The following is a 12849-nucleotide window of genomic DNA, read 5'->3' as shown; positions in this document are numbered from 1 at the left end:
TGACAAGGTAATGGAAAGGAGAATTCAAAACACGACATGATATCCTCTTTCAGAAATGACAGCATATCTTCCATTGACCTATCCTCCCATGAATAATAATTGTAAACACTGGAAAAAAATTAACAAACAACCCTTTGAATGCACTGTGGAGCAATGAAGGACAGGCAGAAACTGGAGTGGGCTCCTTATTGCAAACTCCTGGCATATGTTATATCCTCAATTGTAATTTTAGAGGATTTCCTATTTTATCTGAATTGGTAGCAGTAATAATGGCAGTGAGATCTCTGATAATGATGACCAGATAGATGGTAATTATGATGAAATCTCTATGACAGATTTTATCTCTGAAAGAGAGTTTGTTGAAGCCCAGTCTATGAATATCATCTTAGTTCACTGTAGCTGAGAGGGCAAAACCTGTAGCACTCACTATAAATTTCTGAAGCTTGAAGTGCTTTTTAATGAGATCTTTTCCCATCTCCCATCACAGATAATGACACTTTCCTCTCAGTTCAGAAGCGTGATAAGATGGAATTCCAACAGCAATAGTAACTACAGTGGTGACATAAAGAGTTAAAGACATGAAATGCTATTGGAAGGCAGCATCTTGGAGGGCTGGCTGGACAGCCCTGGACTATATAATCCTGATGGAGGACCAGCAAACATGATCCATAAACTGGCCAGCTCTGTGGACAATGGAATCGCATCCTGGCTTCTTAAAATATTTAGGGAAAAGCTTATTGTAATGTACTAGGCTTCCCAAGACTCTGCAGTGGAACATTTAGAACATTACAATTTGGAGATAAAGGTTAACATGGCCTGCTTACTCACAAGCTTGGAAGGCCTTTAATATAAGTCTCAATTACAGTATATTATTTGCTGAGGCTCTTAAAATTTCTGATTAATTTTGTGTAAACTCTAAGTAGAATTCCCATATGCCAAAATCGTGAATATTAACATTCACATACAGCCTCTAAATTGAGTTATATTGGTCAACAATAGAGGAAAAATATTTTAAAAGCAATGTTATTATCTTTCGTGATGGATAGTTCTTAAGAATGTTGTGGAAGTATTTTTGAAAATCTAATGGCAAATTTAATCTGGAGATAAGAGATTAGCTAATGATATCATTGGAGTGAAACTTGAAAGTCTCATTTCTGAGTGTCAGAACAAGGATGGCATAAGGAAAGCCTAAAGGCAAGACCTGGAGAACACTGGTAGGTATAGCAAGGTTACTAGGGTGGTGGTCATGGTCAGGAATATATTCAAATGCCAGTTGATAAAGAAGTATTAAATCCCACTTTGGGAGGCCTAGGCAGGTGGATCACTTGAGGCCAAAAGTTTAAGATGTGGCAAAACCCCGTCTTTACTAAAAACAACAAAAATTAGCCAGGAATGGTGGCACATGCCTGTAATCCCAGCTACTTGGGAGGCTGAGGCACAATAATTGCTTGACCCTGAGAGGTAGGGGTTGTAGTGGGCCAAGACTGCACCACTGAACTCCAGCCTGGGTGACAGCGAGACTCTGTCTCAAAAAAAAAAAAAAAAAAAATCCAGACAGTGTGAATTACAAGGACAAAGTCTACAGAGCAGAGGCTGATTCTAAAATGAAGCTCAACTTCCTAAATGATAATTTAATAAAAAATAAATTAAAAACCTTCAGAGCTGAAAGTAAATGAAGACATGAAGAGAAAACACTAAAATACACCAAAAAGGTCATGCAAAAAAAAAATTAAAAGTATTATCAACATTTGAGAGAATTGAAGATATGAATACAAAGGGACCCAGGTAAAATCCCAAAGGTGAAATAGAATTTCAAGTCTCTTGGAAACCACATACAGCAGCTACGGGAAGATTTTTCTATGTTTGTTTCATACAGTTTCCATAACTTGGGGAAAATGCAACTTTCTGTTTCTTGATGATGTGATGTGTGACTTCTGGGAGTATGATGCTATCAATTGCATAAATGCTTGATTATGCCAGCTTTATTAGCTGTGATTCTTTGAATTCTAAAAACCAAATACAGACATTAAAATAAAATCATAAACATAAAGATAGATTCAAGATCAAAACTCTGCCATATCTAAAATTATATGCCTCTTGTTTTCTTCCTTCTCAATGCAATCTTCTGTTATTTAATAGCATAGATCTAGTTTCCATACCTGATAATTATTTTAAGAAATATTAATTATATTTCTAGTAACTAGTATATTTAAAATTTAAAATATTAATGTAGAAAAATTAGAAATGATGAATAAAAATTGAATACAACTATGAGAAAATAAGAATGACTTAAACATTACCAAAAGTATCATTGCAATTAACATAATTTTTTTAAACAAAAAAATGAACTGATCATATGAGCAGGATATTATCTTAAAACACTGTTCCACATTCATTTTTGGTAGATGATGGAAAAATCTGAAGATTATGTTTTCGTGAGAGTAATGTTTCAGTTCATTTGAAAGTACTTTCATTTTTTTAATGGAGAAACCAGATTGTTAGGAAAGAAAAAAGGAGACTAGCACACTCATTCAAAGAGATGGTACATTTCCAGCCACAGTTGTTCACTGATACTTTATTGTTTTGTTGAGGCATTTGTCCCCTCTTCTACCCCATTCCCATTCTCAGAATGCCATTCCATTCCTTAGTCAGCAAGAACACTGCAATATACTTAAATTTAAACCCAAATGGTTTTTATTGTTTGTTTGTGTGTCCAAAGCAAACATGTTTTCCTAAGTTATCTAGCAATTCATTTGTTTTTCTTTAAATTTCTGGATACTATCAAACTTTGAATGCATACAAATCTATGCTTTTACTATAGAATTAAAAAAAATCCATCTAGTGTCAGGTAATGGCTGAAGTTTTAACCAAGAGTTGTAAAATTTTTAAAAATAAAACTCTGCCTGCCAGACAGTTTCACATTTGGGAACTCGGCTTTGCTTCACATATCCTGGCATGTAAAATAGTTTCCACATTCTCAGAAACCTAATGGTAATTCCACATTGCTCTTTCCCTCTGGGGGTTCACAGAATTTGTATCAGATTGCAACCTCTCTAGAAGCTCATGTTCATTTAAAAATCTTTCCCCACCTTGAGCTTTATTTGTATTTCTCATTCCATACTATTTTTCATGAGTTCAGTAGTTTTCAGGGAAAAGAATTTCTTATACTATTACTTAACCATAACAATCAATGATATGAAATTCTGCAGGTGAAGTTGGTGGCTGAGGATTTACAAAGACATCTCAAAATGAAGGAACTAATGTAGAACATTAGATCTCAGTTGAAAAACTCTCCATCCCACATCATAATCTAATATTAGTCTTGTTTTTATAAGAACATTTCTATGTATGAAAATACATAAATGAGAGGAAAAGAATTCCGACACTCAAATTATTTATAGACTAAAGGCTGAATTATTTTTCTAAATGTGAAGTAAGGATATTGCATTAGGCCATTCTTGTGTTACTATAAAGAAGTATCTGAGACCAGGTAATTTATAAGGAAAGTGGTTTAATTGGCTCACAGTTCTGCAGGCTGTACAGGAAGCACGGTGCCAACATCTCATTCTGGGGAGGCCTCAGGGAGCTTTTACTCATGGGAGAAGGCAAAGCAGGAGCAGACACCTCACACAGCAAAAACAGGAGCAAGAGAGAGAGAGAGTGGGGAGGAGATGCCACACACTTTTAAACGACCAGATCTCATGTGAATTCAGAGTGAGAGCTTGCTTATCACAAAGGGGATGTCTCAAGCTATTTATGAGGGATTCATCCCATAATCTAAACACCTCTCACCAGGCCCTACCTCCAACAATGGGGATTACATTTTAACATGATATTGGGGTGGGGACAAATATCCAAACTATACAATTACATTCCTGGTCCCACCAGATCTCATGTTCTTCTCACATTGAAAAATACAATCATGTCTTCCCAATAATCCTCCAAAATCTTAACTTACTCCAATATTAACTCAAAAGTCTAAAGTTCAAGGTCTCATCAGAGACAAGGCAAGTCCCTCACTCACACCTATGAGCCTGTAAAATAAATAAATAAATAAATAAATAAATAAATAAATAAATAAAAGTTAGTTACTTCTAATATACAATGGGGGTATATACATTGGGTAAACATTCCCATTCCAAAAGGGAGAAATCATCCAAAAGAAAGGAACTACAGGCCCCATGCAAGTTTGAAACCCAGTAGGGCAGTCATTAAATCTTAAAGTTCCAAAGCAATCTATTTTAACTACATGTTCCACATCCAGGACACACTGGTGTGAGGGGTAGAGTCCCAACGCCTTGGGCAGCTCTGCTCTCTGTGTCTTTACAGGGTAAAGCTCCCACATCTGCTCTGAGATTGTTGAATGCCTGCAGGTTTTCCAGGCCTAGGGTTCAAGTTGCTAGTGATCTACCATTCTTGGGTCTGTAGGATGGTGGCCCGCTTCTCACAGCTCCACTAGGCAGTTCCCAGTGGGCATTCCGTGTGGGGCCTCCAACCCCTTACTTTCCCTCCACAATGACCTAGAAGAGGTTCTCTGTGAGGGCCACTCCTGTGACAGGCTTCTGCCTGGGTACCCAGGCTTTCTCATAGATCCTCTGAAATCTAGATGGAGGTTGCCAAGCCTTCACTCTTGCATTCTATTTGCCTGTAGGCTTAACACAATTTGGAAGCTGCCAAAGCTTATGGCTTGTGCTTTCTGGAGTGGCAGCCTGTGCTGCACCTGGGGCCCTTTGAGCCATGGCTGGAGCTGGAATGGCGGGGTTGCAGGGAGCAGTGTCTCAAGACTGCACAGGGCAGTGAGGCCATGGGCCTGGCTTACAAAACCATTCTGTCCTCCTAGGCCTCAGAGCCTGTGATAGGAAGGATTGCCTCTTAGATCTCTAAAGTGCCTTTGAGGTATTTTCCCCAGTGTCTTAAATGTTAGCACTTGGTTCCCTTTTAGTTATAGAAATAACTCTAGCAAGTGCTTGTTCCACAGCCTGCTTGTATTCATCTCCTGAAAAAGCTTTTTCTTTTTCTGTCATATAACCAGGATGCAAATTTTCCCAACTTTTATGCTCTACTTCCTGTTTAAATATAAATTCCAGCTTCGTTATTTCTTTGTTCCTGCAACTGAGCATAGGTTGTTAGAAGCAGCCAGACCCCATCTTGAATACTTTGCTAGTTAGATAGTTCCTCTACCAGATACCTTAGACTGTCACTCTTCAGTTTAAACTCCCACAGATGCCTAGGGCATGGGCAGAATACAGCAAAGCTCTTTGATAAGGAATGACGTGTGAGCTTTGCTCCAGCTCCTTATAAGTTCTGCATACTCATATGAGACCTTGGCAGCCTCGACTTCACTATTTGTATCACTATCAGCATTTTGGTCACAACCATTCAACCAGTCTCTACGAAATTTCAAACTTTCTCTCATCTTCCTGTCTTCCTCTGAGCCCTCCAAATTCTTCCAACCTCCGCCTTTTACCCAGTTTCAAAGTTGTTTCCACATTTTCAGGTATATTTATAACAATACCCAGCACCTGGTACCAACTTTCTTTATTAGGCATTCTCGTGTTGCTATAAGGAAATATCTGAGACTGGGTAATTTATAAGAAAAGACATTTAAGTGGCTTGTGATTCTACAGGCTGTACAGGAAGCATAGTGCTGGCATCTGCCTCTGGGGAGGCCTCAGGAAGATTTTACTAACAACAAAAGGCAAAGCAGGAGCAGACACTTCACATGACAAAAACAGGAGCAAGCAAGAGTTGGTGAGGAGGAGCCACACACTTTAAAATGACCAGATCTCATGTGAACTCAGACCAAAAGCTCACTTATCACCAAGGGTATGGCTCAAGCCATTCATGAAGGATCTGCCCCCATGATCCAGATACCCCCCACCAGGCCTCACCTCCAGCATCGGGGATTACATTTCAACATGAGATATGGATGGAGATAAATATCCAAACTATATCAGATTTTAAGATTTAAAAAGAATGGCCATGTGCAATGGGTCACACCTGTAATCCCAGTGTTTTGGGGGGCTGAGGCAGGAGGATCACTTGAGCCCAAGAGTTTGAGACCAGCCAGGGCAACATAGTGAGATCCTGTCTCTGCTGAAAACTAAAACACTGCTCTGGCCTGGTTGTGAGTGCATGTGTTCCTGTCTACATGGGAGGCTAAGGTGGAAGGATTGCTCGGACCCAGGAGTTCAAAGTTACTGTGACTTGTGATCTTTCTGTTGCATTCCAGTCTGGGTGACAGAGTGGGACCCTGCCTCTGAAAATAATAATAGTAACAATAATTGTTATCATTTAAATTTGGCTGAAATATGTGAGGATGAGTAATTTGGTCTAAATTATCTGCCTATATTGCTAAGTCACTGGAAAACTGCAGTGCAAAACTTCTGATTTTTCTGTACAATCTAATCATAGCCAGTAATTATATCTAATCAAATTTTATGTATAGCAACCACAATTAGGTTAAGTGGAAATATATTTTTAATACATGCTTTTTGATGATGATAATGGTTACGTGGTGAAAAAGTAACTGAAATAAACTTATTTATATTTTAACAAGTACAGCTTTGTCTAGGTAAAATTGATGAGCATAATTAGAGTATTTCTCAGTAAAGTCTATTATAGATTCCAAAATGTATTTTCACATAGGATAAATAAATTGAATTCTTTTATTTTCTTCTGGAAATTTACTATATGTAAAAAAGAAGGCAGGAAGGGAATTAAAGGAAAAAGTCCATTCTTCTGATGGCCTTTAAGTATCAAAGTAAACAGAAAATAACCTATTCCAACTACTGTTCCCATTGCTAAAATAGTCTTTTATAAATTTAAGAAAAAATATTAGCAGCAAACATATGATGCGAAGGATCACAGAAACTGGACAAAACCTTTTTTTTCTCTAAGCTTAACTCTTGCAGACAATTTACATGACAGTAGACGGCATTGGCTTATTTATGCAGTCTTTTATTTATTTGTTTATAGATACCTTGTCACTCTACTCCTCTATCAGGAAAGGTTGTTGCCAAAGTGCATAATATTTTTATAGCCTGTCTGAAAGTATCAAAATCAGCACTAATAAACCCAGTATACAATTTTTCAGTTTAGCTAAGTAGTATTGCCTGAACCACTGCAATATGAATCAAAATAAGGAGGATTTTCACTTATTTTTTCAGGTACATTGCTGACAAGATTTGTGGATAATGACTGAAAAGAAAATAACGTTTTCTTTTCATGTTTTGTTGTTGCTAATGTTGGTGTTTTACATGTAGTTATGGGTTTCAATAGACTTCTCCCTGAACCACAAAGGTGGATTTTAAAATGATATGTACATTAGTATGAGACATGTAGTAGAAATACAGTTTAATTTCTCATATTAAGAGGTAAAATGTATCGAGGATGGCTAGCCAAAAATGCAGTTGTAGAAATCAGTCCAAAGTTTTCAAATGGAGAGTCTCAGTTTAACCAGGGATATCTGGGGACTGAATTTAGAGTGTTCCCCTTTTCTATCTACTACTTAGATATTCCCTTTGCTGAGAAACATTAGCCGATCAGAAAAATAAACTGGGTTCTTCTCTTTTCTTTTTCTTTTTTTAGATAGGATTTCACTCCCATCACCCAGGCTGGAGTGCAGTGGCAGTATCTCAGCTCACTTACTACAACCTCTGCCTCCTAGACTCAAGGGATTCTCCCACCCCAGCCTCCAGAGCAGCTAGGAATACAGGCACATGCTACTGTTACTGGCTAATTTTTGTATTTTTAGTGAGATGGGGCTTCACCATGTTGGCCAGGCTGGTCTCAAACACCTGACCTCAAGTGATTCTCCTGCCTTGGGCTCCCAAACTTCTGGGATTATAGGCATGAGCCACCGCACCCGGCCCAAGCTGGGTTATTTTCTATATGTAGTAAAGTCTCTCTGCCCAGTTTAAAGGAAGACTAAAGAGTATGTCTTTTGATGAATAATAAGTTCTCCCCTGAGTAACTGAACATAATGAAAGCCAAATTCTTGTTTTCTCAGTAGGAAAAAATTAGAGAAAGATTTTCTTTGCCAAATGTAGTAGTCATGACAGGCTGTTATACACACTAACGCTTTCTGAAACCCCACTGTCTGTATTATGGTAAAAGTATAAACTTTTGTGTCTCAGGTGTACTCCACTAAAGCTATTAGAATCAGAAAACATGTATTAGAATGGCACATTCACATCTGATTGATGAAGCAAATGTTCCTTAGTATACAGATTGCTCCCACCACTCCATTGCATACAATTTCCTTGTGATTTACAGATCAGTCTACTTTTGGTTTGCTGATTTTTATGAGATTTGATTTTATGATATTTGATGCCTACATAGAAGTGGTCACTGCCATATTCCACAACTGGCTCAAAGGAGAATTCTTTATAAAGATTTATACACATTGTAAACCACTCATCCTCATATTGAAACACCTTTAAAAATTAATCTTCTTTCTACCACCCGCCATATATCCCTTGATAGCACCTGTGGACTTTCTATAAGGCGATGACAGAATCAAATCTAAAAATGCAATATTCTCTAACAACTTTAAATTTATTATATTGATGGGAATCTGTTCATGTAAGGATTCATCTTTGGTCTTAATTCTACAGAATAAAGAGAAGAGCATATATAGAGAGGTCTCCATATTATATCCTTACTATAAAATAAAGAAGCAAATAATTGGTTGTCCAATTTTTAGTGAAGTCTTTCTACATTATTAACAATGGTTTCCCATACAGAATAGGGTTTATATATAAATTAATATATTGTAAAAGAACGATATAATTCTTCCCCAGAATCAGACTAAAGACATAGAACGGCCTTTTTTCTACAGATCAGAATGATGGGTAGAATATTCCTGGAAGAACCATGATTGTCTTGAGCTCAACCTGACACCTACTGAACACTGTCAAATATGACTTGGTATGTTCCATATGAATGTATAATATGAACTACATGATTGCATACCCTGCATCATATGTCTTTATATCTTTATCTACAAATTCTAGGGTATTTTCTTTTTCTTTTTTTTTCTTTTTCTTTTTGAGACAGAGTCTCACTCTATCGCCCAGGCTGGAGTGCAGTGGCGCGATCTCGGCTCATGCAAGCTCCGGCTCCCGGGTTCATGCCATTCTCCTGCCTCAGCCTCCCGCGTAGCTGGGACTACAGGCGCCCACCACGGCGCCCGGCTAATTTTTTTTTTATTTTTAGTAGAGACGGGGTTTCACCGTGGTCTCACGGTGGTCTTGATCTCCTGACCTCGTGATCCGCCCGCCTCGGCCTCCCAAAGTGCTGGGATTATAGGCGTGAGCCACCGCGCCTGGCCATTGTAGGGTATTTTCTTATATTTTCATTTGTATGTTGAGTACACTTATCTAAGAGATACTACTATTTGATTTCAGAAACACCTCAGGATTTGAACATCATTTAAATTCTGAAAAGAGAAAACAAGAAAAATTCCCTTTCTTTCTGTCCTTCATTTAAAGGGACATTTACCATTTAAAAGAGAGAATTAGATCCCCGTGATCACCCTTGTGGGTGACAGATGACGGGCCACGCTCTTTGTGGGGTGTGGGGTGCGGACAGCTTGGGTTGCACAGGCTTGGGTCAGGGATGACAGGAGGAAGAGGTTCTCAGCTACTCAGCCTGTTACCAGGACCTGTCCCACCAGCAGAGGTACGATAAGGATGGTGGGCTCATGGCCTTTCATTACCCCAGTGGATCCTATAGAACACATTGCCTGTCTCTTGTCATCTATTTACCCGGCTTCTTTTGATATCCAGGTGAAAGAAATGGAGAAGAGTGCTTCAGGCCAGGCTTTTGAACTAATTCTCAGCCCTCAGTCAAAGGAATCAATTCTATAATTCCCTTTCCCCTCTCCACAGAAGAAGGATAATTTCCTTAGAGGAAACTCAGAAGATATGAGAAGCTGCAGAAGAAAGGCACGAGTCCTACTAAGCTGAGATCTTGAAGCAGCTTGCAAAGGATGAAGAAATAAGTGGTTTAGAAAGCAATAGAAGAGAATACTAACTTCAGCAAAATGGCAAAAAGAACCTCACCCACAAAATGAAAGCTAATGAAGAGAATAGAGAGGCACAAATGGCTGTCAAACTGGAGTGTTTGCCAGAGAGGGATAAGCACATTGAACAAGTGCAGAAGAACAAAGAATCCAGAGGTCCTGTTGATGAGACTGAAGCTGACTAATTTGTTCTGAGAACTGACTTTCACCTCTCTTTCCTAAATATCCAAAAACTACTGGCCAGTGTCATTTATTCTTTCCCTTCTGACAATACTCTAGAAGCTAATGGGCAGCTGTATAGATAAACCCATAGAGTAATATGTTGGTTTAGGGGATAAAGGGGAGAAACTGAAAGTGTGGTTCTTTCTAATGTAGATATTTTTCTTGTTGCCTCTTTTTTATTTCGGTACACTTGGTGTGCTGGGCTAATGGCAAGTACTGTTTTTCTCTGTGAAAACATATTGTGAAGAGTATGTAGTGGCTTCTTTAGAACTTTTAATTGCTGAATAATATATGTTCACTTTTCAATCCCAATTGTGTCCCAATCTTACCAGATGCTTAAATAGTTAAGTACCTTACAAGATATTTAAATGGTTAATAAAACTACACAGTGCTATTGGTGGTAGTGACTTCAAAAAAATAAAAAGATAGGCCTGGTGTGGTGGCTCACACCTGTAATCCCAGGACTTTGGAAAGCTGAGGCGGGAGGATCGCTTGAGGTCAAGTTCAAGACCAGCCTAGCCAACATGGTGAAATCCTGTCCCTACTAAAAATACAAAAATTAGCCTGGTGTGCTGGCAGATGCTTGTAGTCCCAGCTACTCGGAAGGCTAAGGCAGGAAAATTGCTTGAACCTTGGAGACAGAGGTTACAGTGAGACGAGATCATACCACTGTACTCCAGCCTAGGTGATACAGCAATACTTCATCTCAAAATAAATAAATAAATAAATAATTAATTTTAAAAATGGAGAATTACAGGAACGTTTTTAAACTAGATTTGTGATTCTCTTGGTCCTCCAAATTTTACAGACAAATTTAATCCTCATAATAGATGACAAAAGAATCTTCCTTGAGGCTTTGACCAGCCCATAGATCCATAAGTTGAACCCGTGCCCAGAAATTTCCCATCTTAAGTGCCCTAAACATATAAATTAATGAAAAAGTAGGGATTGTTAGTTTGAGAGAAGCCCTAATGAGAGAGATGGAGACCAAAATACACAACAGAAAAAAGTAAAAAGGAAATTGGAGAAAAGAGACACTTTAGTAATTAAAAATGCAAGTAATTTATTATTAATATACAAGTAATTTATTATTAATGTACTAATAATTGTATGCATGTGTTCAGAATTTTTTAGAAAATATGCATTTGAAACATTAGAAGATAAAAATCTAGAAAGCAGCTTGAAAAGTTAGAAAATAGAAGAATTGATGAGAAATAGTGAGACAGGTAAAGAAAATTAGAGGATCAATATGCCATCACCTAAAAATATTTCCAAAAATAAAAAATAGAGAAAAGGAGAGGTATAAAATATCAAAGAAATCATTCAAGGGATTTTCCCAGCACAGTAGAGCATGTTTCCCAGGTGAAAAGAAACTACCCGTTTTCTGGCACCCTTGTATTAAAGCATATCACATTGAAATTTTAGAAAACTGAAGTTTGGCAAAGAGAGGATCCTAAAGGTTTTGAGAGTGGGAGAAGATATAGATATAGGTTACATGAAAAGGATCAGGACTCATAATCGCATCAGAGATTTCTGTAGTGGTACAGGCAACCAGTTGAAAAAAACAAAAACAAAGCAAAAGCCCTTTCAAAGTCCTGGGTGGGACTTGTTCCCAAAATAAAATTGTATATTTTATCACCTATCAATCAAATATGAAGGTAGAAAAACATTTTCTTCACACATGCATAGTCTCAAAAATTATCTCCATTCCTCTTTTCTCAGTAAGTTGCTAGCTGAAGTACTCCACCAGTGATGTTTAAGTTTTGCATCAGCTGAACTGGATCAGGGATGCCCAGATACATGGTTGAACGTTATTTCTGAGAAAGTCTATAAGGATGTTTTCAGATGAAATTAACATTTGGATCATTAGACTCAGTAACACAGGTGGCCTTTTTCAATGTGAGTAGACATCATTCAATCAATTGAGGCATGAATAGAATAAAACATGGAAGAAAGGAGGATTTACCTCTTTGTCTGTCCCACTCCTTTAGCTGGCATGTAATTATTCTCTTGCCCTGGGACCAGGATATACACCATTTTGTTTCCTTGATTCTCAAGCCTTTAGACCCAGACTGACTTACACGACTGGCCTCCGTAAGTTGAACCCATGCCCAGAAATTTCCCATCTTCTTTTAAGTGCCCTAAACATATAAATTAATGAAAAAGTAGGGATCGTTAGTTTGAGAGAAGCCCTCATCAGCTTCTATGTGGTAAATCATGGGACTTCTCAGCTTCCATAACCATATGAATCAATTCCCTAGAATAAATCTCTTTATATCCTACAGATTGTTTCTCTGCAGAATCCTAATATACCACTAAAACGAAGTAAACCAAGAAAAAAAAAAAACCTATGTGGCCTAGAAGGAAGATTCAATGTGCAAAGATAAGCGAATCTCCAGGATGAAAGGGGAAAGTTCCTCCCAGTAGGACAGCTGAGCCACAAGCCTCAAGAACAATCAGCGCAGGCTGGTGACTTTTAGTGCTCATGAGAAAATATGTCTGTGATATACTAAGTCAGTAAAACATTTGACGTGCTTGAATGTGCTGAGGAGATTGACACTAACAGCAGGAATTTTGGAGTAAATTAATAGTATGTTCAC

General features: G+C 38.0%; 1 pseudogene; it reads left to right on the top strand.

The window, feature by feature from the left end:
* Positions 1-9695: 9695 nt before the first annotated feature.
* On the top strand, positions 9696-10212 carry LOC107974048 (stathmin-like; annotated as a pseudogene).
* The last annotated feature ends 2637 nt before the right edge of the window (positions 10213-12849 follow it).

Source organism: Pan troglodytes, chromosome 3 (genome assembly GCF_028858775.2).
Source record: "Pan troglodytes isolate AG18354 chromosome 3, NHGRI_mPanTro3-v2.0_pri, whole genome shotgun sequence".
Classification (NCBI taxonomy): Eukaryota; Metazoa; Chordata; class Mammalia; order Primates; family Hominidae; genus Pan; species Pan troglodytes.
This window is presented reverse-complemented; position numbering and strand designations above follow the sequence as displayed.